General features: G+C 41.5%; 1 protein-coding gene across 1 annotated transcript in view; it reads left to right on the top strand.

The window, feature by feature from the left end:
• The window catches only part of LOC137633292 (uncharacterized), a 108,260-nt gene extending 85,674 nt beyond the window's left edge, over nucleotides 1–22,586 (top strand). The window contains exon 3 of the transcript XR_011042168.1: nucleotides 21,003–22,586. The gene's annotated coding sequence lies outside the window, so the exon portion shown is untranslated. The remainder of the gene's footprint in view (nucleotides 1–21,002) is intronic.
• Nucleotides 22,587–24,731: the final 2,145 nt, after the last annotated feature.

Genomic DNA, 24,731 nt, shown 5'->3' with positions numbered 1-24,731 from the left:
TCTCACTTAAAAGCGTTAAAAGCTAAATGTCTCGAGGCTCTGAATATTTTAAAGGTATTGTCCCGTACATCATTGGGGGCAGACCGCAATACTATTTTGAAATTATACAAGGGCTTGATTTTTTCCAAAATCAGTTACGGATGTGAAATATACTCCTCAGCCACCCCAAGCCAGTTAAAGATATTAGATTTAATACATCATAGTGGTATTAGATTGTCCACAGGAGCATTTAAAACCTCACCTATCCCAAGTCTCCTTGGGATAGGAGAGTTACCTCTAGATCTTTACCGAATTTCTGCTATCATTCAGTATTGGTTTAGATTGCAAAGACTCCCTAATTCTTTAGCCTTTCAGACTGCAAGCCATGTAAGTTACTCAACATACTTTGAGTTGTTCCCAAAATCTCCTCAACCTTATGAGTTTAGGATGAAACAATTTTTAAACAGTCTTGATATAATTAAGAATTAAGGTGCTTCCATTTAAGGTATCAACGCCTCCATGGAAATTACCAGAGATATCTTTTTGTAAACATTTTATTGGAGTTAAGAAGAATATGACTGACTTAGAATCCAAGTCTCTTTTTATGGAACATGTTGAAGAACATAGGGGATCCACTTTTATATAAACTGATGGCTCCAAATCTGATGCTGGTGTTGGATTTGGAGTACATATTAATGGTTATAATTGTAGTGGTGCACTTTCTCTAACAGCTTCAATATTTACTGCCGAACTGTATGGCATACTAACCGCTGTTGAGAAAATAGCGTTGGAGAAGGAGGGTAATTTTACCATTTTTAGTGATGCAAGGAGTGTCCTTCAAGCTTTAGAAGTTTTTACTTCTAGTAACCCTCTAGTTTTTAAGATTTTAGAATGGCTTTTATCATTGGAAGGAGAGGTATAATGGTTTGTTTTTGTTGGGTTCCAGCACATGTAGGTGTGTGTGGTAATGAGAAGGCAAATTCATTGGCAAAGAATGCAGCATCAGAGTTGGTACCAAGAAGGTATCCCGTTCCCTGTCATGAATTCCTACCTAACATCAAGAAATTGCTTTGCAATAAATGGTGACAGCACTGGAATAGCCTAGATGGCAATAAAATGAGAAAGGTAACAAATGTCACATCTCCTTGGAGGTATAAAATGATGCCCCGAAAATGGGAGACATCTCTTTGTCGTCTCCGTATTGGTCACACGAGATTCTGCTGAAGGGCCAACACCAACCATATTGTGACGCCTGTTTAGTACCTCTAAGAGTGAGGCATTTGCTGATCAAATGCCCCAATTATAATAACTCAAGGAATAGATATTTATTTGAGGCTCGAGGTGAGGGTGGCAGGTTCATCCTTGCCAAGATTCTTAGACATGATGTGTCCTACTGTGCAAGTGGCATTTTTAGATTTATTTCAGAAGCAGGTCTTCTGAAAACTATTTAACTTTTACAATGACATTAAACTTTTATGGTTTTAATTGAATATTCTTTTACCTTTTTATATATATATATAGACTAAATGCTATCGGCGTCAATGATTTTAGATGTCAGGATGCCTGAAAACTTTAAATTAATCAATCAATCAATCTGCACTCTTTGGTGTAGATGCAACAGTTCCTCCTTTACTTAAACCAGATGGCTCAGTCACTCACTGTCAAAAGGAAAAGGCAACCATTTTGGCTGATGTTTTTGACAGTAAACAGAGTAATGAAAAACTTTAACTTCCTCATTCCTGTTTTCCTGAGGCTAAACTAACTAGTTTAGCATTTCTGTCTCGTGAGATTAAAGCTCTGTTGATGGACCTTGATGCTTAAGGAAGTGTAGACCCAAATGGTATTTTTCCTTTGTTTTTTTATAAAGACAGCAGATTTCGTAGCTCCAAAGTTATGTTATTTTGCGCAAGTTAGCAAGAAGAGGAGCTTTTAGCACTTGTTGGAGAATTGGTAATGTTACTCCTTTATGTAAATGAGTTTGTGGTAGCTCAAGTCCCACTGGTTACCGCCCAATTTCCATAACTCCCATATTATCTACAGTTTTTGAACGTCTTCTGGCAAAACATCCTAATAGGTTTGCTGAAGGTAATCATTCACTCCCTAGTTTGCAATTTGGTTTTCGTAAAGGCCTTGGAGCATGTGATGCCCTTCTCACAATCTCCAATGCTGTACAGAAATCCCTTGATTGTGGTGAGGAAGTTCATATGATTGGCCTTGATTTTAGTGCTGCCTTTGACCGTGTTAATCATGAGGCCCTTGTTTTCAAACTGAAACAGTTGGGAGTGGGTGGGTCGTTTCTTAGCATTATTATTGCTTTTTTAAGTAATAGATCTCAAAGAGTTGTTGTTGATGGGCACCATAGTGAGTATAGGAATGTGATATCCAGTGTTCCACAGGGTAGTGTTCTTGGCCCATTACTTTTCATACTATATACACATGACATGTGGTTTGGCCTAGAAAACAAGCTTGTTGCATATGCATCCCCTGAATGTAGATCTGGGGTTGGTGAATCCCTTAATAGAGATTTAGCTAAAATTAGTGCATGGTGCAAATTATGGGGTATGAAGTTGAATCCTAACAAAACTCAAAGTATGATTGTAAGTAGGTCAAGGACGGTGGATCCTCAACATCCGGATCTCAGTATTGATAATGTTTCTTTAAATTTGCATGACACTTAAAATTTTAGGTGTGATTCTCGACAGCAAAGTTACTTTTGAGAAACACATTAGGTCAGTGTCTTCTTCAATTGCACAAAAAATTGGCTTATTGAGAAAGTCTTACAAGATTTTTGGTGATCAATCTATTCTGAAGGAGTGTTTTAATTCTTTCATTCTACCTTGTTTTAAGTATTGTTCTCCTGTCTGGTGTTCAGCTGCTGATTCTCATCTTAATTTGTTGGACAGAAACTTAAGGTCTATTAAATTTCTTATTCCTGATCTAGATATTAATCTTTGGCACCGTTGTTCAATTAGTTCATTATGCATGTTGCATAAGATTTTTCATAACTCTGACCATCCTTTACATTCAGATCTCCCTGGACAATTCTATCCTGTTCGTAATACTAGGCAGGCAGTTAATTCTAATAGCCAGGCCTTTTCCATCATGAGGCTCAATACTACACAGTATTCTAGAAGTTTTATTCCAGCTGTTATCAAGTTGTGGAATGATCTTCCTAATCGGGTAGTTGAATCAGTAGAACTTCAAAAGTGTAAAGTTGGAGCAAATGTTTTTATGTAGACCAGGCTGACATGAGTCTTTTTATTGTTTATATATGACATATCTTTTTTTGACGCTGTTACTGTTTTTAGAATATATTAATTTATTCTCATCATTTATTTATTTCCTTATTTCCTTTCCTCACTGGGCTATTTTTCCCTGTTGGAGCCATTGGGCTTATAACATCTTGCTTTTCCAACCAGGGTTTTAGCTTGGCTAGTAATAATAATAATATAGCCACAGGTAGAATGGTACTCAAGCCTTCTACTGTTGCTGAAGAAAGTTCTGAAGAAGTTGCTCCCCCATCCTGACTTGTTGCATCAACCTCACATACAGACCAGTTGGATCCCTACGATTATCCAACGTCTCCTCACTCTAGAGGATTTTTGCAACCAGTGGAAAAACAGATGTCTGAATACCTCAGGAGCATCAACCTGAATTTACCAGGTTAAATGGGCAATCTTGTGTTGTTGGTGTCTTGTAAGGGGGGTTCTCCTCATGGAGCTACTATCCCTTTCATTGCCAAATTTTTACTTTACCTTTGAGGAAAAAACTGATCAGTGTCCACCGTAACAGGGTATTTATCAGCTTTGAGTCAGGTCTTTAGACTGAAAGCAGTTGATATTTCTTCTTAGGTGGAATTGTCTATGCTCATATGGAGCTTTGAGCAAACTTGCCCCCAATCAAAAGTAAAACCACCTTTTTAGAACTTTACTAAAGTTCTGCGTTTCCTGAAAGGAGCCCCTTAACAACTGTTAAATCAAGCCTCTTACTGAGACTTGACTCTAAGGACTGTCTTTCTGCTCACCCTGGGCTCTACTAAAATGGTCTGCGAGTTACATGGTCTTTCCTATGGAGGCAAGTTTCGCTCATCTTCATCCCCGAGTTTGTTGGAAAAGACTCAAATCCGGAGGTCTCTGACCCTAGCTTTTCCTTTCAGATTCTTCGGAAATTAACCGATGATCTTGACCAGCTGTTTTTGTGTCCTGTGAGAGTGCTGAGGTGGTATCTCAAAGTATACATGGGGAGCTTGCCCCCATAAGATACACCTTTTCGTCAGTACTTGGAAGGTCACTAAGAATACAATGTCTTCATGTATTAGGCTGGTCATTGATTGGGCCATTAATCCTTCTCCTCTTTGACAAGGAAGGGCACGATCCAGAGGTCATGTTGTTGGGTGGAAGCCACTCCCTCGCATTTAGAAAGAACCTTTCTGTGATGCAGGTACTACAGGTGGACATATAGAGGCACCAGACCACCTTAAGTCTTCAACTTGCCAAATGTAACACAAGGTCCCTAGATATGTAGAATTTTTCTAGGCCCTTTGGTAGCTGCTCAACAAGTGGTATAGATACTGTACCTTTGTTCACACACAGGACAGAGGTTATGATTTTAGTCTCAGGTGAATGAAAAGAATGACTGCCCATTTCTTTTCTTCATCTTCCCCTCTCCTGGGGAACATTATCCAGCTAACCTGTCAGCTGGAATTCGTTAACTGCCGGTAATCCACATGAACCTTGTAATTACTGTATTATATCTTGGTATTTCTTGTTACATCCCCATTCTCCTTATGAGAGGGGGGATGATGGTGGCCTTGGTAAATCATAGTGTGTATACTTGTAAACCTATTGCTTATGTTTTGCCTATACATAATGGTGTTCTTACACTCACTTTCTACTCTTGCATGGGCCGTCAAGCTGCTGTCAGTGTCATGCCACCAGTTGACGAGGTGTCGGGATGCTCATCTCGCGTATTTCCAAGTTTAGATGGATAGATCCTGGGTAAAAAGTTCCAGTCTGTTGGAAAAAGGCCTCTCACCTACCAGAGGGCGAGTCTTCTATGCAAAGAATGAGGGTTTGTATAGTATTTGTGTAGGAACAAATGACAAATTTGAAAGTAATTTGTATTTTTCCTAACTATACAAACCTGAATTCTTTACATAAATGTTCCCTGCCATCATCTACCCCGGGAAGTCCCGTCTGCAATTAAAGTCGAGTTGTAGGGAGTGAGCTTGGGTTGGTGGGAGGTTTACTTCACTGACACCCACTGGTACAGTTGTTGAGACCTCGTTTAAAGTTTTATAGCCATGTTTCAGCTTGTGCTGTTATTTTCTATGTAAAGAACTCGGATTTGTATAGTTAGGAAAAATGTAGATTACTTACAAATTTGTCGTATTTAAGGTCTTACCCAGTATTGCTAAACATCAAAGGCTAATCTAATTTCTCTCTCTCTCTCTCTCTCTCTCTCTCTCTCTCTCTCTCTCTCTCTCTCTCTCTCTCTCTCTCTCTCTCTCTCTCTCTCTTTCATAGTATTGTTAAACATCAAAGGCTAATATAATTCTCCTCTCTCTCTCTCTCTCTCTCTCTCTCTCTCTCTCTCTCTCTCTCTCTCTCTCTCTCTCTCTCTCTCTCTCTCTCATAGTACAATATTGCTAAACATCAAAAGCTAATACAGGCTGGTTAAAAAAGAATGACCCTATTTCATGATTTAATATTTTATGAAGGAAAAATAGCAAAAAATAAAACTTATAATACAAGTATTCTACTAACAGTCAAGTTTTATTTCACATGTTACAAGTCCTCAAAATCTCTCTCTCTCTCTCTCTCTCTCTCTCTCTCTCTCTCTCCCCCCCATTGCACCATGAACAACATCAGTACGTTATGAGAATTTTTATATCACGTTACAAGTGCTCAATATGTAGTCCATGAGGCAGACCAAAGAATTGTATGGATTGGTACCACCTTGGGTGGCAAAATGTCAAGGTTTTTTCTTGAAAGGTATATATCCATAGATGAAAAAAAAGTTCGAAGCCAAACTTGGAGGAGTAGCTTAGTGCTAGTAATCCCCTCGTAAAGATCTACGAATGGTCTCAATATGGGATCCAAAATTTTAGGGTAAGTGAAATGTAAATTGCAATATCTTTTGAAGTAAGGGTCCAATATCTGCAAGTTACCACTCAAAATGTTGGGAATTTTATGTTCTACAAAATTATATATATATTTTTTCCAATATGCCAAGAAAGTAGGTCACTAGAGGTCAAAAGGTCATAAAATTTTGCCCTGTTGAAAAAATCTCCCCAGCTACTGCACCAATGGGAATTTTTCTACTGAAATGAGCTTAGATTGAAGATAATAAGTGTCCAACTCCATTTTATGCCTAAAAGTGTTATATTTATTTGTATCTGAGGTATGGTACTTAACGGTATTTGACACATATTTGAAAAAGGCCATTTTTCAGTGAAACACCTGCAAACATAAAGATGACAATTTGTTGCTTGTTCATGCAATTTTACAAACAGATTTTCCCCACCAAGGGCAAAAATCGTATCAGAGTGAGTTTATTTCATCTAGGACTGTTTTGACTTTTAAGGGTCAATGCCCTGGGGTCAAGCACATACACCACTTAACTTTGGAAATGCATGTTACTTCTATCTGACAGAACAAAACCTAAAAATATGGTAAACCATCTTTCAACAAATACAAAAATGTTGATACTTGCAAACAATTTTTCTGCATTTGTAGGCCTACTTATCTCCTACCCTAAAGTCATGCTCCCTGGGATATTTTTCGACCTCTTTGAATCAGTCAGCTTTTGATCTCACTCTTCATCAGTGTCGTCATCATCAGGTGAGCCTTCAAATTCAATAGTCCCCTGCTCCTCCTCCTCCTCTTCCTCCATGTTGCTATATGTATGTAACTTGCAAAGGTATGTGCACCTAATTCTGTTCTGTAGGCAAGAACAACTCTCCTCCAAGCACTGCTTTTGACAGTTGCAGGCGATCAGGCGATCAACTCTACCTTCCACCCATGGCCAACTGGAGAAGGAATATCTGGATTCCTTTCCAAACTTCTTTTCCAGATGGCACACTTATAGTTGGCTCTCTTGCAGTGATTTAGCAAGGAAGATGCACATGGTGGCAGTTGCCAAGACTCAGCCTCGCCTTTCTTAGAACAAAAAATGGAGAACCGCAACTCGTTTATGCTGTTAATTGTTGTCCTGGCACTAAAAAGGGAACATGTCAGTGCCTCTAGTTGTTTGATTGCTTGGTTCGATAGGTCCCATGATTGGCCTAATGACTGCAAGGTTGTCATGTAGTCTTTATCATCTAGAAGACGGAGAGCTGAGACTTTGCCCTTGCCGGCAAAGCTGCTCACAGTGTCGCAACCTGTGAATGGGTGGAGACCAAGAAGGCAGGCACATTTTTCGAGACCGAGAAGATCTGAAGCCTTCTTAACGTCTATATATTCAGTACGCATCTTTAAGCCCACTTTGAAATATACACAGCATGCTAAATTTTGTGTAAAAGCCATAGCCAAAATAAAGACAGGAGTGTCTGGTGATACGATGACAACAGCTGCCAGACCAGACCTGCCACAGTGCTCTGCATGTAGTAGCCGGGTGTCTGCCTCCTCCTGACTACTCTAGATCTTGAATGTCAGAGACTGAGTCTTTTGTAACTCGTATGCATTGGTCTCCATGTGTTAGGAAAAGCTCTTTCTTGTCCAGCCTTTCACGTAGACTTTGATCATTGCTCCATTCATCAACAAGAAACTCAATCAGTTGGGTCTAGTTTCCTTCATGCAGAAAACTCTTCCACTGCTTCAAACTGTGGCCAGATAAAATCTTACCAAAAGTCATAGCACCCTCAGACCCTCTTTTCACCCACTCAGCATTCTTAATGGAGTTTTCTTTGTATACGCCGAAGACACCATCAATTCGACAGTTAACTCTCCCCTCCCTCAGGATCGCAGAGAAGATAGACTTAGAAGCTTCTCCAAAAGTAACATTTGTGCTGTTGGCCATATTTTCTGTACAATGGCCATTCCATCAATGACGCAAGCTGAATTAGACGGTATGGTATCGGCTGGTGAAAGATCCTTTCTCAGACATTTGGAGAGCTGTGCCTTATTGGTCTTTCGTAGGGTGCCTTCAGGGTTTGCTAATGCCCAAGGTATAGGACTAAGACGATAAGACAGCACATTCCTCATGTCCAGCTTTCTGGTCTGTCCAATGAGTGTCATTTTTGGAAACAGGTTTCCGTCAGCAGCTATGATGACACTCCGTCCCTGTGTTTTCACAGAACTCTTCATTTTAATATCACTGACTGTTTTCAGTTTCAGTTTCTTTAGTGGGTTAAAAAAACTCATGGTGGCACTGATATCAATCCTTTCTTTGTAAAATTCTTTAAATGCTAAAGTTCCCTTAACCTTGGCCCCTAAATGATCTTTTGCAATGTGTTCAGGAGCGATCATTCCTGTGGAGAGGCTGATTAGCTCAGAGGAGACACTGAATGGATTTGTCCAGTTTTCATCCAACATGCTGACCAACATTGTTACTGCCCTTTCATCGTTCTTTATTCGTGTTGCAGTGAGATCAGGGTGGCAAAATGGTTGGCTACTCCTCAGTGCACTTTTCATTAACCAAGAAATTAACTTCTGTTCTCAGCAATCAGATAACCCTTTTACCCCTGGGCTCTTTGGAAATTTCCAACCCTTAACACCCAAGGGGTTATTTTTTCCCCAGCACATTTTGCAGTATATATTTTTTAAATTGCTCTAACAGCCTTAATTTTTGTCATAGAGAGGTCAAGTTGGTCTCTTTCTCTTGGAAAATGCCTGAATTTTCTCAAAAAATTATTAGAAATATGAAAAAAAAAATTTGTATAGCATTTTTTTGCAAGGACGTACCGGTACGTCCATGGGGGTAAAGGGATGAGTTTTGTGAAACGTACCAGTACGTCCTTTGGCCTGAGCCTGAAACCTTTTGTCCCTCCAGGTGTCTGGGTGTCTTTATTCACTGTCTCCTCAATGGCCTGATCCACAGGAATCCTTCCAAATGGATTGGCAGGTCCAATTTGAATGGGAAACCTGCCGTTCCGGAGGTGCTCCGGGCATCTGGGTGCTCTGTTGACAGGTTTGTCATCTCTGCGTAATATGTGCTAAGATACCGGGCATAGTTGTGTTTATTATATGCAAAAGACCATGGTATCATGTCTTTGATAGCAGACAGATGGAGACACCAATTTCCTTCTCTAGAAGCTCGCAGCCTGTTCAAAAAGATGTCTACCATGTCCAAGTACGACATCCAAAATGATGCTAGATCCCCTCGATCCTGGCGCAGACTCTTAGTATGCCTCAAAACGTTCAGCCAGTGACACAAATGCTTGGGTGCTCAGTGTCTCTATGAAGGTCTCCTGGCATATATCTTGGGAAAATGTGTTGACCAAGTTTCGAATGGCAATTTCATCTTCTTCATGTATTTCTAAGAACCCCTTCTAGACAAGACGATGCAGAGTTTCATACAATAGTTTGTGGAACCTAACTGAACGATTGTACTGTTTTTGCAAAAGTACCTTTTCTGCTGACCCCTCAGCAATCATACCCGATTCAATGCCAATGCAAAGATCTCTCAACCCAGCATCTTGGAATCGTTTACCAATGATGCTTAAGAGTGTACACGGTGTAAAATTTGCCCATCCGAGGAACGACTTCTGAAAATGTATCTCTCTGCTTCCGAGTTATTTCAGTTGCTTTGTCATATAGTGCTTGGTCAAACACAACGATAATGTTACTAAGACCTAGTGATCTGAATAGTTAAGACTGGCACAACTCATGGACAGTAGACAGCTCAGTGGCAGGGACATTTAATGTGGGTAGACAACCAACTTCATCTGGAGTGATCTCTACTTCATCACGGACTTGAATGTTGAAGCTTGTCCAGCTCCCCACAGTTTGGTTTGAAGCACAATGTGCACGAGTGAGCAACCAAAGCAGAGTTTTCTTTTTCACTTCATGATTCATTGTCTGGTCATCTATTTCCACATAACCACGAAGAGGAGGTCCAACACGCTTTCCAGCAATGAAGATGGAAGGAAGCCTTTCCTCAATCTCTATGGTCCGATGTTTTTGCTTCTCTTCATTTATTTGATGCAGCATGAGGGCTTGTGGTCCAAACATCCTGGGCTGTGCAATGATGCCGTTTACTCGGTGTGATGTCCCTCCTCCGCTCAGTGTCTCCTCCCTCCTATCAATGTTGTCATATGCCTATGTCACCTGAACGTTAGGCTGGATAGCTCTTTGTATGGCAACACATCCTTCGTTCAACAACATCTTATGAATACACAGAGCTGTGTCAATCTCTTCAAGTTTTGAGTAAGAAACACCATGACCACTTTGGTTCAAGAGGCGAATGACCTCAACGCAACCAGTTAGGGATCTGACAGCATATGGCAGGAGGATGTGTTTAGGAGGTATTACTTTAGCACACGTTATACCATACACGAGGTCTTGCCCAACTGATTCAATGAGCCTTTGTAATCGATCCGATACAGGAGCTGAGGGGTCCGATCCACCTGTCAACAGCATTCTCAAGGTGGTTTTCACAGAGCATGGTATGAAGGCTGCTCCATCTTTCATCTCCTCTGGTACTGGGGGCCATGGCATTTTGACATCATGCTGTTTGACATAATTTCTCATTCATCATGACATGTACATTTGAAGTGTTTTGCTTAGTAGCTAGGAGTTCCTCTTTAAGTTTTTATGACAAGCTGGGAAAGGTTATCTGGATACACCAGCAATTTGCCCATCTTATCTGGTATTACATGAATACTCTCCCCAAGCTCCCCCTCAGTCTTTCTACGTATGTGCTTTTCAGTTGAGACACTAACATCCACTAGGCCTACACCACATTTTACAAACAGATCAAGCTGGTATTTACATAATTCAGTCCTCCTTATCACTTGAGGCTTCTCAAATATAACATCCCTAATGTATTTAAATAGTCCACTAAAACAAAGTTCTTCAGCCTTGGCATACTCCTCGTTTGGGTCCGATGCCACAGGATCAGCACTACCTTCAGAAGAGGAATGAGAACTTGGTTTGGTATACCTACGGTAGCAAGAACGGTGGTAGTGGCCCTCAGCTGCAACTAGGTCTCGCGACATAATCGCTATCATTCTCTGATCACTTATGTCAATTGGTGCTTGCCTAACTGTCTGGTCAGAAAGAAGTTCTACAAATTGAACCAAAGGATCTCTTGTCTTGATCTTTGTTAGATATGACCTTATCATAATGTAAAATGTACAGCGCTCTATCTCAATACATTGTAATCTGTTTAGAAGTTATTTCAGAGAATTGAAAGGGGTACCAGTTTTAAATGGGTTAAAGGGCTGTCAAATGACTTCGTCCCTTTTAAACCGGACAAAATGTAACCTAGTATATGCATATTGCAATGTTATAATGGTTAATAACTGATTTCAGCAAAACATGCATACTAAATGATCAGTATATTGAGTAATTTAATTTTGTTTCTTCTCTGGCTAAAAATGGGCTTTTTAAAATAAATGTGTCAAATACCTTTAAGTATCATACTTCAGATATAAATAAATTTAACATTTCTAGGCATAAAATGGATTTAGACACTTATCTCCAATCTGAGCCCATTTCAGTTGCGAAATTCTCATTGGTTCCGTATCTGAGGTGATTTTTTGAACAGATCTACTGATTTTGAACCTTTTGACCTCTAGTAACCTACTTCATCAGCATATGGGCAAATATGATATATAATTATGTAGAACATAAAAGGGATTTTGACGAAGGAAAAATCTATTTCTGGGGAGAGACCTGTGGCGCCGGGCGAAAAGTCCTTCTTGTATACCTTTTCTGATAAAAACCTTCCAATTATACCAGAGAAAGATAAAAGCATGGAATGCTGAGGTTACAACCCTCGCGCGAGCACCTTTTGGGTGTCGTGTATAAAGCAAAGGCGCGTGAAATCCACTATTCACAGGTTGTCTTCCATTTAGTTAATTCCTTCGCCAAAGGGATGGGCCGATACAGAGGCCCTAGACACATCCCCATCGCCGCACCACCCACGCCACGACGCGAGCGCCATCTGAACAACATCCTTCTGTATTGACCATGATGGCTTGGAAAGGAAAGGGTGGGATCGTGTAAAATAAGGGGAAGGGTTTCGCCGGGCGCCACAGGTCTCTCCCCAGAAATAGATTTTTCCTTCGTCAAAATCCCTTTTCTGGGTCGAACCTGTGGCGCCGGGCGAAAATGTACCAGAGAATGCCTTCCAAGCCCAACAATAACTACTAATTTAATAAGGGGAGAGAAACAACACCATGTAAAGAAAATCATATATAATTCAGGTAAGTAGGCATAAAATATAAACTAGCCACAGGGCATAGTGAGAGTAAGGATAAACAAACATGATAACAAGGAAACCTCTGAGTATCAGAGGAAAACATGCAACAAAACTGACATGGCTAAGAATATCCCAACTTAATAACAAGGGAAAACAATAATAGTTACAATCATATTAACCTAATATGTAATACACTTAGGGCTAACGAACCACCAAGGAAGCGGCGTCGTGGTGCGAGTGGCGGGTAGGAGGGAGAAGAGAAGAGATGGATGAAAGGAAGAACAAAAGATCAATGGGGAGAGATAAGGCTCCCAGCTGCAACCGTTGGATATTTAAGAGCCTGTAAGTTCTTTAGATAGTGGCGTTTGAAGACCATAGGAGATTTCCAACCCGTGTACTTCTTAAGGTTATCAAAGTCCATATTCTGGAAATAGTTGGAGGTAGCTATCGATCGGATATCATGAGCATGGGGAAATGATCCCGGATTGGCTTGTTTAATGAAGTATAGGATCTGTTGCCTAATGCCACGTATGGAAATGGTACCTCCTTGTTCTCTGATAAACAAGGGGCCAGACGATTGGGTAGCAGTCCTGGCTAAAAAGGCCCTGAGAGTGGTGACCGGACATAGAGAAGTATCTTGGAGAAGAGGAATAATCTTCCAAGGGGACCACCTATTTTGGGGGTCCTCGTTCTTAGCTAGGAACGCCCTGTCTGGTGAAAGAAGTACCTCACCTGAAGGGAGGAAATCCATGTTCTCTGAGTTTCGTGAGAGAGCTGCTAGTTCTGAGATTCTGGAACCCGAGGCCAAAGCTGTTAGAAATAAAGTCTTCCTAAGAAGAGTGATATAAGAGCAGGATTCGTTGTCCGTGTCGGAGGCCAGTTTGAGGACATCATTTAGAGACCAAGAGACCTTTTGAGGACGGACCGAAGGTCGAAGCCTAGCACATGCTTTTGGAATAGATGAGAAATAAGACTCCGCCAGGTTAATGTTAAACCCAACCAGGAAGACTTTCCTCAGAGCTGACTTAATGGTGGTTATAGTGCTAGCTGCTAGGCCTTTGTCAAAAATGGACCTAAAGAAGGAGATGGCTAAATTAGGAGTCATAACCGAATGGTCTGAAGTCCTTAAGAAATCCGCTAGTTTCTTAACCGCCGAATCATATTGGCAAATCGTTGAGTCCCTTTTGTCTGATTCTATAAAGAGGACATTATCTGGGTCGATGTTTGCGTCCCTACGTGCCGCAAACTTCATGAAATCCACAAAGTTAGGGTTTTGGCTATCCTTGAGGAATCTGACACAGTCCGTGTTTGGACCACCTGGGTCAGTTTGGGGAATGGGATCCGGAAGGGACGGAGTTTCAACTCGAGGAGGAGAGGAAACCAACTGCTCTTTGGCCAGTGAGGTGCCACTAAAGCTACTACCCCGTTGAAGGAGCCGAGTTTGTGCAAGACTTTCAGTAGAAGATTCACTGGAGGGAATAAGAAGATCTTCTGCCAATGGTTCCAATCCAGGGTTAATGCGTCCATGGCATAAGCCTGAGGGTCCAGGTTCGGTGTCACATAACACGGGAGTTTGTGATTGAGTCGGGTCGCGAATAGATCTACCTGGAGACCTGGAACCAGCCTGAGTATCCACCGGAAGGAGTGCATGTCCAGGGACCACTCCGATTCCAGTGGGCTCGTCCTGGATAATGCGTCTGCTATCACATTCTGGACTCCTGCTAGGTGAGTTGCTGACAGGAACCAGTCTTTGTCGGCTGCCAAGGTGAAGATAGTGACTAGGATCTGATTCAGGTTGGGTGATTTGGACCCCCCCCTGTTGAGGCAGTGGACTACGGCCGTGCTGTCTGAGACTACTCTGATGTGGGTCGACCTCGGAGGGGAGATTCTCTTCAGGGTCAAGAACACCGCCATGGCTTCGAGAACATTGATATGGAACTGTCTCATGGCGGGTGACCAAGAGCCCTGACACATCTGATGTTGGGAGTAACCCCCCCAACCACTCAGAGACGCGTCGGTATGAATTGTCACTTGTGGAGAGGGGAACTGTAGAGGAACCGACTTGGAGAGGTTCCTCCGATCGGACCATGGTTGTAGTCTCATTTTCAAGACAGAGGGGATCTTCGAGGTCTTGTCTCTTAAAGGTATTGTCGCCCTCTTTCTCCAAACTCGATTGATGTCTTTGAGTTTGGCTTTTAATAGGAGATCGGTCAGTGAGGCAAACTGGAGTAGGCCGAGGACTCGATCTAAAGCTCTTCTGGACACCTGTTTGTGTTTGAGAAAGTTCCTGACCTTGGAAGCTATCTCCCTCACCTTCTTGGGAGGAAGGGAGAACTTGTGCTTTGAGAGGTCCCAACGGATGCCTAACCATTCGAAGAGGCTTGATGGTTGTAGGCGGGACTTCCGGAGGTTGACTTGGAAGCCCAGTTTGGCGAGAAAATGGAGTACCTTCGACGTAGCTCTTTTGCATTCCTGGTGCGACTGGGCCCAAATGAGCCAATCGTCCAGATAGGCGACGATTTGTATCCCTTGGTGTCTGAGTTGCTCGAGCACCGTCTCCCCCAGTTTCGTGAATACCCTGGGGGCAATGCTGAGACCGAAGGGCATGACTTTGAATGCGAAGGCTCTCTTGCCGAGACGGAAGCCTAGATAAGGAGAGAAGTTTCGAGCTACTGGGACATGATAATAGGCGTCGGTAAGATCGATAGAGGTGGTGACGGCCCCACGGGGAAGTAAGGTCCGTACCTGAGAGATAGTCAGCATACGGAACTTGTCGCAAAGGATGTAAGAGTTGAGCTTCGACAAGTCCAGAACTACCCTCAACGCCGACGAGTCTTTCTTCGGGACTGTAAACAGGCGGCCTTGGAACTTCAGGGATCGAACCCGCTTGATTGCTCTCTTCTTGAGTAACTCCGCAGTGTACTCTTCCAGGATGGGAGTGGGTCTCTGGAAGAAGGTCACCGGTGGAGGAGGGGATCCCTGTGACCATTTCCAACCCAAGCCCCTTGATATTATGCTGTGAGCCCATGGACTGAAGGTCCAATGATCCCGGAAGTGATAAAGTCTCCCTCCTACCGGCATCACATCATTGGGAGGGAGTGAACTTAGGGCCCCTCCCTCCACGGGAACCCCTTGCTCTGGGCCCGCCGCGTTGGCGGAACTGTCCTCTACCTCTGGAACTCCCTCTTTGGTATCCACGAAAGGAACCGGAGGGTTCGTAGGCAGGGTTGTATGCAGGTGAGGGCATCCAAGAGGGGTTGGGCTGTGTACCAGGGGGAGCAGCGAGGTAGACTACCTGCTGAGGAGGCGCCTGTTGTCGAGAAGTCGAGGCCGCGGAAGGCTGTGGGGACGAGGTACCCCGGGCCGCTTTGTAAGGACTAAACCTCAGCTTCTTCTTGAAGAATGTGTGTCTCTGGGGTTCGAACCTCTTTTTGGCTGAGAGACCCCACCTTACCTGCAAATTCTGGTTTGCCCTCGCTGCGTCCTGAAGAACCTTATCCACCTCGGTCTGAGGGAAGAGGGTCTTACCCCAGCAGGAGGAAGCTATCAGTCTGTTCGGCTCATGCCTGATGGTGGCCTCCGACAGAACGAACTTCCTGCAACTAACCCGTGCTGACCAGAAGTCATGGAGATCTATTTGGTAGGATAGCAGCTGGTTCTTTGTGGCGACTCTGAACAGCGTTTCCTCTGGGTAAAGAGATGCAAGGGACTCCATGGAGGTGATGGATTGGAGGGACCTAGCAAGTCTAGTACGGGTCTCGAACTCAGTTTTGAGAAGACTCTCTATTAATCTGGGAAGCTTCTCAGAGAAAAGAGTAGAGGCACAGTCCGGGTCTAGTTTCCCCACCGTGAAGGTAGAGGCCGCAGCATCCCAGGCTGCCGAGGAACCCGGAATAAGCAAAGAGGTGGGGTCCGTCTCCTTGAGAGCCGGCATGGAAGAGCCTTCTTTGATGGCCTGTATAGTCAGCTCTGTGACTTTGTCTATGAGCGGCAAAGAGATGGAGGCCGCTGTCGTAAAAATAGTGTAGGAACCCTTGTGAGGGGTGAGCTTGGAGTTAATACACCCCCACTCTGATAGTGTTCTGGCCCAGATAGCCTGGGCCTGCTCTTTTGGAAATATGACCGTTTCCTTCGGTACCTTGTCCATACGGACCAATGCATGTTCCTTTAACCGTACAAAACCATTGAACGGGAATGCTAGGCCCGGGGGATAGAACTCCAGGTCCTCTAGAGGGCGGGTGCCCATGCCCTCCAGAGTTAGGGAGCCATCTACGAATGGAGCATGCAAAGCAAACCGCCAAGGATTGTTTTTATCGAAGGGCGGCAGCTTCGATGCGTCTGGGGCAGAAGGGGGAGGGAACTGAGTTCCGGCGCGGATCAGAGTAGCCATCATATCCTTAATCTCTGTTATTGCACCAGAGTGATGTTGAACTTGATCCCTGACCAATCCTTTGATCAGTTGGATGGGGAGGAGATCAGCCCAGGGTACCTGAAAGTCACCCGTTGGTTTTTTCTTGGATTTGGTAGACTTAGACTTCTTAGGAGTAGTGGTTTTACGAGGAGCAATATGAATATCAGGAGCTGTCGAGGGTCCGGGGACCGGTGACGTTGATACTGGCAAAGCTGAAGTCTTATAAGTTCGAAGTGGCTTCACCTTGGGTCGTACGGAGGCAGAGGGATCCCGAGGAGAAGCCTTAGAGTTATCAAAACCTAGAAAGGAAGAGGTAGAAGAGGGAGTAGGAGAGAAAAGGGTTTCCACCAACTCGGCACCACTTACCTGCTCGTCCCTGGGTTCTACGTCTATATCCAGACCAGCCATGTCCATCGGTACGAGGGTTTCGTCCTCCACGGAAATGGTAGCCCTGACTTCTTCAATTAAAGGGGCAGCAAGGTCAGGAGAGACTGCAGCAGTAGTCGAGCCTGGGAAGAGACGCGAGGCCATATCCCCATCGAGGAGATAGGGAGCGCCAGACGGGGCATTCCTGCCAAAGCCCGACACCCACGGCCGAAGAGTAGCCCTTGCTGACCGAAGAGAGACATCATCGGCCTGTAAGATTTGCAGTGATTAGTGATGGAGGAGGGGGTTTGCCCTCCTAAATATACTGTGTATATCATATTCATGTCTATATTAGTGTCTGCCAACGAGAAATAAGGAACAAAGGGAAAACCCACTTACATCATCATTCAGCAGAACTGACGACAACTCGTAACAGAACGAGCACAAATCCGGGAACCACACTGGGTATTGGGCCTGTCCCGGTTCCTGGATAAAGGGAATGGAGCAGTGAGCATGAGACCGGCAGAGGTCATGCCCAACGGGGTCGCTGAACGAGGCAGAGCATCCTTCAGCAGTACAACGGGCCTTCTGTAAAAGAAAGGAGACATGAGTCTGGTGATGCTTGAAACTCTGATAAGGGATAAAAACCTATTATTTTAGAGTTCTGGCACTCACTGAATTACCTAAGCACCCATATTGCATTGACCAAACAACTAACTATTAACTTTAAGTTGATACTGCCCCATACCATTGTTGGTACTTTAAAATTCAATTGTCTGTATATTTGTAATGCACCCAATGTCTGTTAATGACATAAGGATAATAAGCTTAAAGTAATCCGCCGACCTCCAAGGGTCGGGGAAGCAGTGACATGCCCTTAAAATAAATACAAACACCAGCCTTAGCTAAAGGCAAGGCAAATATAAGTGTGAAGTGTATGGGCGACCTCCGGTGAAGCCGGAGCTCCGGTGAGGCCGGATCGTAATGAAATGTCCTGAATAAAGGAGCCTTAGCTAATTAGCTAAGGCAACTTTAAGTGTTAAGTGTTTGGGCGACCTCCGGTGACGCCGGAGGATAATGAGATGCCCTGAATAATTCAATTGTGGCTAATAATTCAATTGTGAAAGATAAAAAGCTAAGTCGTAGCTAAAGACTAAAGCTTAGATTATAGTAAAGCGTATTTACGATCTCCGGTGAGGCCGGAGGGAGAAGAAAGGTCCTGAATAATTATTGTGAATAACAACACAGTTGTAATAACAAAGGCTATTGTGGATATGGCCGTGGCCTGAGACCGAAGTAAGGGCCACCGGAGGGTCTTATCTAAACAATATGAAGCCCGTCCCATGTAGTAAACAATATAAATATAACAATAGAACGAAAGTTATTGAGAATCCCTCGTGGCGGAGTATAACTCAAGGCGGAGTGGATAACGTTCATAACTACTCCCGAGCCGTAACGGGGAGAGGACGAAACACGGACCAAAATAACGCTAACAATTGAAAAGTCACGAAAAATAAATAACTCGTAAGTTATCATCCACCCAGAGGGGGAGAGGTGAGGGAGGGAGAACCCGCTGAACGCACAAAACGGAAAACGGGAAATCCGCTCCCCCACCGGAGCTAAGAAAGAAAACGAGAGAAAGGGGTAACTCGTGACTGCGAACAGAAAACGGGGACCCCAATCTCCCGCTCTCTTGGACACAAAAACAGGACTAAAAATCACAAAACACTATTATAAACGTATAAAATAAAAATGTACATCCATATAATACTACGATCGAAGAATAGCATCCGTTAAAACTTAAAATAAATAGCACTGTTCCTTTAACCGAGTCGAGTGACGAACGCCTCGGGCGGTTACTAAACAAAAACAAAGCTAAATCGCTATCTCGATCGTAGGCTGGACTTACTAGCAAAAAGTACCATGAGCATAAAATAAAAATAAAAATAATAACGGTTCTAAAGGCATAAGGCCAGTGACTTAACCAAGAACCTAAGTGACAGAGTACTAAACGGGCAGATAAAGAAGAATTCCCAAACAAGTGAACAAACAATGGCCGCCATGAACGGCCAGACGGGAATAATAAAACAGACTATACTGGATATAAAACACAAGCCCGGTACAATAAAATACTGTCAAAACAAACTATGGTACTTAACATTGGAATGTGTGAAGATGGAGCTTCGGACATGACAAAATAAATCCACGATAGATAAAAAAGACCGAGAGCACAACGAAAACATTCAACACTTTTGAATTCCAAAAAGAAGGATGTAGTTCAGATGGCGCTCGCGTCGTGGCGTGGGTGGTGCGGCGATGGGGATGTGTCTAGGGCCTCTGTATCGGCCCATCCCTTTGGCGAAGGAATTAACTAAATGGAAGACAACCTGTGAATAGTGGATTTCACGCGCCTTTGCTTTATACACGACACCCAAAAGGTGCTCGCGCGAGGGTTGTAACCTCAGCATTCCATGCTTTTATCTTTCTCTGGTATAATTGGAAGGTTTTTATCAGAAAAGGTATACAAGAAGGACTTTTCGCCCGGCGCCACAGGTTCGACCCAGAAAATTCCCAATATTTTGAGTGGTCATACATAGCAATTGGACCATTGCTTCAAAAGATATTGCAATTTATGTTTCCCCTTAACTTGTATGTTGATGGAGTGGTGAGAGAGGTGAATGCTCAAGTGCTTGGACGAGGATTAAAACTGTTAGACGAGAATGACCATGAATGGGAGGTAAATCAGTTGTTGTTTGCGGATGATACCGTACTGTTTGCAGACACAGAAGAGAAGCTTGGCCGATTAGTGACAGAATTTGGAAGTGTGTGTGAGAGAAGGAAGTTGAGAGTTAATGTGGGTAAGAGTAAGGTTATGAGATGTACGAGAAGGGAAGGTGGTGCAAGGTTGAATGTCTTGTTGAATGGAGAGTTACTTGAGGAGGTGGATCAGTTTAAGTACTTGGGGTCTGTTGTTGCAGCAAATGATAGAGTGGAAGCAATGTACGTCAGAGAGTGAATGAAGGTTGCAAAGTGTTGGGGGCAGTTAAGGGAGTAGTAAAAAATAGAGGGTTGGGCATGAATTTAAAGAGTTCTATATGAGAAAGTGATTGTACCAACTGTGATGTATGGATCGGAGTTGTGGGGAATGAAAGTGACAGAGAGACAGAAATTGAATTGTTTGAGATGAAGTGTCTAAGGAGTATGGCTGGTGTATCTCGAGTAGATAGGGTTAGGAACGAAGTGGTGAGAGTGAGAACGGGTGTAAGAAATAAGTTAGCAGCTAGAGTGGATATGAATGTGTTGAGGTGGTTTGGCCATGTTGAGAGAATGGAAAATGGCTGTCTGCTAAAGATGGTGATGAATGCAAGAGTTGATGGGAGAAGTACAAGAGGAAGGCCAAGCTTTGGGTGGATGGATGGAGTGAAGGAAGCTCTGGGTGATAGGAGGATAGATGTGAGAGAGGCAAGAGAGCGTGTATTGTGACGCAGTTTCGGTAGGCCCTGCTGCATCCTCCAATGCCTTAGATGATCGCGGAGGTAGCAGCAGTAGGGGATTCAGCATTATGAAGCTTCATCTGTGGTGGATAATGTGGGAGGGTGGGCTGTGGCACCCTAGAAGTACCAGCTGAACTCGGTTGAGTCCCTTGTTAGGCTTTGAGGAATGTAGAGAGTAGAGGTCCCCTTTTTTGTTTTGTTTCATTTTTTTATGTCGGCTACCCCCCAAATTGGAGGAAGTGCCTTGGTATATGTATGTATGTGTATTTCCCCTACCCCAAAATTTAGGGTCCCATATTGGGACCATTCGTAGATATTCATGAGGTGATTATTAGCATTAAGCTACTGCTCTAAGCTTGGCTTCAAACTTTTTTTTTCATCCATAGATATATACCTATCAAGAAAACACAGTGACATTTTGCCACCCCAGGTGGTACCAATATCTGGTCTGGCTCATGGACTAATGGGTCCCCCTTGCAGCACGAACATCATCAATACAATATGAGAATTCTTACCAAACACGTTGAAGCACATCAGGATCAATTGAATTGATTGCTGTTGTTATTCGATGTTTTTAAGTTTTCCATGTCAGTTGGTAATGGTGGAACAAAGACTTTACCTTTTACAAACCCCCCAGAGAAAAAAATCACAAACTGTGAGGTCATAGCATCTCGTGACAATTATAAAAAAACTGGGAAATCTTATCTTTCAAACACCCACTCCCTCATTCTGATTCATGCATTCACTTACGAAATATTTGATCATGAAATAGGGTTATTCATTTTGAATCACCCTGTATAAGGTTATATCTACAGTAAAAAAAGGTTTCAAAGTAAGGTTAGATTATTTTGAAAGAAAAAAATTTCCCAAGGTGTCTGTAAGCTTAAACTCAAAACTTCATGTCAAATAAGTTTTAGTAATGTTTGTTATATTAATCATATTTTTTCAGAATATAACATTTTTATCATTCTGGTCATTATAACATTACAAATGCTTGTTTGCAGATGCTATTTGCTTACAAACACTAAAATGACAAATTTGCTATTCAAAGGATAAAATCTCTTGTCAACTGGTCTTAAGCTTTTCATATGCTTTATGAAAAAATGCTTTTAACTGCCTCACACTTTTGTGTCGAATATATCTTATATAATTCATAATGGTTGTAATTAAGAGCATTTTAGAAATTAAATTTATGAAAGGAATTGTAGTTCAATTTGAGCTATTGTAGTCTTAAGAGAAGGTAACCATCACTGAAGTAGATTTAAATTCAGGTAATATTTCTCTTAAGTAGATGTTTTAAAGGTGATTTTAATATAAAATTTCAAGATTATAGTTATGCCTAATGAAAGGGTTAAGATTTAATATTTTGTAAAGTGAATGCTCAGACACAAGCTGGTTCTTCATACGTAGGTTAAGCTTAAAGGGATTTAGGAATTCATCTAAGGCACAAATTCAAAGACAAAAATAATTAAGTCGTGCCCAATTATTTAGGGCAATAGGGTGAATAATTACCTATAGGGAAGCTTAAAGAAAGAAGAGTTAATGGGTTTCTTAATTTTGTGAATACTTGTGAGATTCTTTTCAACTTAGCATTTTTAAGAAGTATTTTAAAAGTTCTTATAAAATATTTACACATTTAGATGGTAGTACTCTGTTTGAAATTATCAATTGTAGTAGAAATGTATATTTTATCTTTGAAATCTATCAAAGGTTCTTTTATTCTACTGGAATCTATCAAAGGTTGCATTATTGGTAGAATTGCTTTGGAAGTCTCAAATATAACTTCATATTAATAGGATGTTTAGTGAGAAGGGTTAAACAGATATCGAATGTTTAAAACCAGTGGTTTTTTATATAAAATAAGATACTGTTTTGTCATTTAAGATTTTATTAGATACAAATGTTAATTATAAAACTTTATTTAAGATTTTATTAGACAAATGTTGATTATAAAATTTATTAATAGAGACAGATGGTTTATAAATGTACATTTTTATAATTATTTCAATTATTTTGTTGTAAATAATAGGAGCTACTTGATAATGTCTATTGCATAGAAATAATTGGTACTATAGACGAAAATACTTTGAAGATACAAGAGCAAGACTTCTGAATTATAATTTATTGCTAAAAAGTAACTTAGCAGTGCTAATGGTATAACTGTATATATTGAATAAATAAAGGTAGATGACCCAACTTTTGGACGTCAGTGATTAATAGTATGGGCATTATTGACTACTCTAGTCATATTCTGGGTTCTTCATAGTGAGAGAGATGCAAAGAGTTCATTCATTATATTGAGTCCAAGATAATTGAATACCTAATTATCATCTTCATCCATAACAGAAATGTGTTACTAGAGAAATATTGGGGTTTAGCAAAGTGGTTATTTTTTTAATATACCCCATAATTAATGGTAAAGTCTACAGCAATACCATTTTTTTTATTGGGGTTATTGAAAAATAACCTCCCTCACTAAACCCCTTTCTTAACTCATGACACATCATTTCCATTATGGATGAAGAAGTTGTTGATAATTAGCTATTCAATATCTTGAACTCAATATCGTGAATGATCCCTTAACATCCCTTTGACTATAATGATCTCAGAATTTGACTTTAGTCCATAATGCCTTTACTACTAACAACTGACGTCCAAATGCTGTGTCATCTACCTTTACTTATTCAATATATGTAGTGATACCATTAGCAATGTTATGTGACCTTTTTGCCATAAATTAAAATTCAGAAACTGTGCTCTTGTATCAAGTATTTTCGTCTATAGTAACAATTATATCTATGTAATAGACATTATCAAGTAGTTCCTATTATTTACAACAAAATTTTCAAAATCATTTTAATCTTTTAGTATTGTTTTTGGCATTTATGCTCTTTAATATGGTATATCATTAAATTGTTTAAGATATATTTACCATACTCAAAACTTTGTAACATGTAAAGAATTACGAAATAAAATGCATTATAAGTACTACAAGTTTTATTGAGTTTCCCCTGGTACATAAAAAGAAAACGGGAATGAAAAAATATGGAATATAAAAGAAAAAAAAAACGAAAATGCAACATCTTAGAGTATTCTCCCTACATTAATCCTCGTATGACCGAGTGTTCTCCCTAAGCGGCCCCCTGCCCCTTCTAGCACCAGCAAATGCCTTATTCCCCATGAAAAGTGGACCAGAAAGGCTCATGAAATAGTCCTTTTTCCTAACTAGTCACTTGTCCTTCTGGCCTGTTATTGACCCCCCATGTACAGAGTTTGTTCACTCCCCCACTGGGGTATGAGAGGAGCAGTACCAATGTTTTATGATGAATATATTCAAAGTCAAGATGGCCGAACTGTGTGGTATTTCATTTTGGACCAAAGTCCACTTCTTAATCCAGCTGTCTGTTTAATAGGTTTATCCCAGACTAAAGTCATAATAATATTAATGGCCTTATTATTTCCATTAGTTAATATTCCTCGAAATCCTCTGAATTTTATTCTTATCTTGAAACTATTAGATTTAAACTTAGTTATATCTAAATAAGTAATTAAAGCTTCCAATTGACACAATATGGCTGAAGAAAAACTTAGAAATTCGTTAAAGACTTTTATTGTAGAAGATTCAATGTCAAACATGAGACAGGTTTCAGTGTTTTCAGTTTAGTTACGTAATAGAAATACAAACACTATGAAGTCAATGACAAATAACACCAAATTCATGAAATCCCATTTTCTAAAAGCTTTAAATGCCCTAGATTCAAAGAAAACTTAAAACGTTATCATACATTAAGCTTATGATTCGACAAAGACAGACTCTTGGGTGAGTCACCCTTCATCCAATATAGTGCATAGAATGACATAGGTCCCGTTTTCTTTGTTTATCTGGTTAATGTCCATTTTCTTTTATGAACAACTGCTTGGTGCATTTAGAGCTCAGCATTTGAGGTTCCATATTTCACGATTGTGTAAGTAAGCAGTGCTTTCTATATATGGTAAAATTATTAATAAAAAAAAAAGAGGAAAAGGAAAGCCCACCAAGGCCATCCCCTTTCCCACCTAGTAACCAGAAACTTAATGCAAGACTTTCTTCTGATAAAACAATGTTACTAGGCCCT

Source organism: Palaemon carinicauda, chromosome 42, assembly GCF_036898095.1.
Source record: "Palaemon carinicauda isolate YSFRI2023 chromosome 42, ASM3689809v2, whole genome shotgun sequence".
NCBI classification, from domain to species: Eukaryota; Metazoa; Arthropoda; class Malacostraca; order Decapoda; family Palaemonidae; genus Palaemon; species Palaemon carinicauda.
The sequence above is the reverse complement of the archived record's forward strand: the minus strand, read 5'-3'. Positions and strand labels throughout refer to the sequence as shown.